Here is a 2,719-nt window from a genome sequence, read left to right on the forward strand (position 1 = left end):
TTCTTAGTTTAGATAATTAGTTAATTAAAACAAAACCTCTTTATTCTTAGGCTAGATAATAAAAAGACAGTCATTACTAGTACTTTTAGTTCCTTTGGGTTCAACAATCCAGTCTCGCTAAAACTATACTACTGTTCGATAGGTACACTTGCCTACATCGCGATAATAGTTAGTTCAAGAACGAGTAATTAAAAATATTTAAAACCTATCACTAAACCACGGGATCAAGTTTTTGGCGCCGTTGCCGGGGAACTAAGATATTAGGAACACTAAATTTTTATTACTTTAGCCATTTATTTTTCTTGCAATTTACTTTTATTATTATTATTTATTAACCTACTCTTTCTTTCTCTTGGCAGGTTTTTATAGTTTATGACTAGAAGAAACCCGTCAGGACCACAGCTTTTTGACGAAGAGATCGATCGCACAGCTCGTAAAAATCAACGAGAAATAAGGCGAAGCTTAAGATACACAGAGGAAGAGCAAGAGGACGATCTCTCAACTACAACCGAGGAGATGGTTGAAAATCAAGACAATCAGCTACCCCCAGGAATACCCGCTGAATTAGCAAATCAAAATCCTGCTCCACGTACTATATATGATTATGCTAAACCTTCTTTAACAAGAACTGAATCTAGTATAGTTAGACCTGCTATTGCTGCGAATAATTTCGAACTGAAACCTAACACAATTTAGATGATACAGTAGTTTGTTCAGTTTGATGGTTTGCAGGATGAGGATCCCAACACTCACTTGGTGAATTTTCTGGAGTTTTGCAAAACTTTCAAAATTAATGGCGTTTCTGATGATGCCATTCGCCTTCGGTTATTCCCTTTTTCACTGAGAAACAAAGCTAAATAGTGGTTGAACTCGTTACCACGAGGGTCTATCACTACTTGGGAACAAATGACAGAAAAAATTTTACTAAAATATTTTTCGCTGACTAAAACGGCTACGCTACGTAATGATATCTCTTGTTTTGTATAGATGGACTTAGAAACACTTTACAATGCTTGGGAGAGATACAAGGATCTATTACGAAGGTGCCCTTACCATGGGTTACCTCTATGGCTGCAAGTTCAAACATTCTACAATTGTGTGAATCCCTCAACAAGATAGATGATTGACGCAGCTGCTGGAGGAACCATCAACAACAAAACACCCGAGGAGGCTTATGAATTTATTGAAGAAATGCCACTGAATAACTATCAATGGCAAGTCATGAGGACTAAGCCAACAAAAACAGTAGGCTTTTATAATGTTGACTCAGTTACTATGCTGTCAAATCAGGTAGAACTTCTCAATAAAAAGATTGATGGTTTACTTGGTTCTACGCAGGTACATCCAGTAATGAGGTGTGACTCAAGTGTAGTAGGTGTGCATACAGAATATCAATACTTCAATCCTACAACCGAAGAGGAACAAGTCAACTATATGGGTAACAATAACCTTAGATTTCAAAAAAACCTATACAGTAATACTTATAATGCAGGTTGGAGGAACAACCCAAATTTCTCCTGGGGTAGTTAAGGGAATCGAAAGCCACAAAATCCTTAGGGTTTTCAACAACCACTGTAACACCCCTATCCCGTAACCGTTGCCGAAATAGGTAAGGGGTGTCACCAGATAGACAGAGCATTTCCGAACAATACAGAGTTTCAGATATCATATAACATTAATACAGATGTATTCATCAACAATTCATCCATTAAGATGGTCTACGAGACCTAAAACATACATTTAGGGAAGGTCGGGACTAAACCGAACCCAATCAAAATTTTTAGAACTTAACCAAACTTTTTAAAACTGACAAAGTCACATGCCCATGTAACTAAGCGTGTGACTCACACGGGCACAAGACACACCCATGTGGTCCAGTCGTGCCAAAAAGAGGTCCTATATTGACTTTTTAACATGGCCAACAGACACGGCCGTGTGCCATGACCGTGTAAAATTTAGCTGGCTACTGACTTTCTCACATGGCCACTAGGCACGCCCGTGTTCCGTGGCCGTGTGGCACAATGCAGGCTTGGTTTAAGCCAAATTTCCACCCCATATGGTTTCAAACCTACAAGCATTAATATGCAACAATTATACCAACATTTCCAACCAATTCCATACTCAATTATGACCAATTCATATTAGAACATGGCACATTACAAAACATACATCACAACTATGCACAAACTTATCATTTGCTAGCCAATTGATATGGCATAACTTATATATACATACAAAGATTTCAACTTAGACATTCTACCCTATACATGCCATACTTAACAATATTTACACATTCAAAAGTACCAAAATGAGTTCGATAGTGTGACGACAATCCTCGACTATCCTCGAGCCTTCAGTAGCTACAAAAACTGCAAAGCAGACAGAAATCACACAGAGTAAGCTACAAAGAACTTAGTAAGCCAAACACAATTGGTTTAATTACATAAAGCATATATATGTAGTTCAAAACAACAATAAGAATTCATAGTCATTTCTCAGAGTTGTTCATAAACTTAACCATGCTCATTTGCTTGTAAGCATATCATGTTCATTTCCATGATTCTGAACCTACTTCCCAGAAACAAAATCTTTCATATTTAGAAATTAAGTATGATATGAACGTCCTATAGGAATTATACATTTCATATCTCATACCTTATCATCGAACAATCTAGAAACAGAATAGATATTCACAGATAAGTACAATGCCAACGTCCCA

General features: G+C 37.1%; 1 non-coding gene across 1 annotated transcript; it reads right to left on the reverse strand.

Moving 5' to 3' along the window:
• Window positions 1–954: 954 nt before the first annotated feature.
• LOC128293589 (small nucleolar RNA R71) lies at window positions 955–1,061 on the reverse strand. The gene has a single exon (XR_008283770.1). It is a non-coding gene; the product is annotated as a small nucleolar RNA R71 (small nucleolar RNA).
• Window positions 1,062–2,719: the final 1,658 nt, after the last annotated feature.

The sequence above is a fragment of the Gossypium arboreum genome, chromosome 5 (assembly GCF_025698485.1).
Source record: "Gossypium arboreum isolate Shixiya-1 chromosome 5, ASM2569848v2, whole genome shotgun sequence".
In the NCBI taxonomy this organism is placed as follows: Eukaryota; Viridiplantae; Streptophyta; class Magnoliopsida; order Malvales; family Malvaceae; genus Gossypium; species Gossypium arboreum.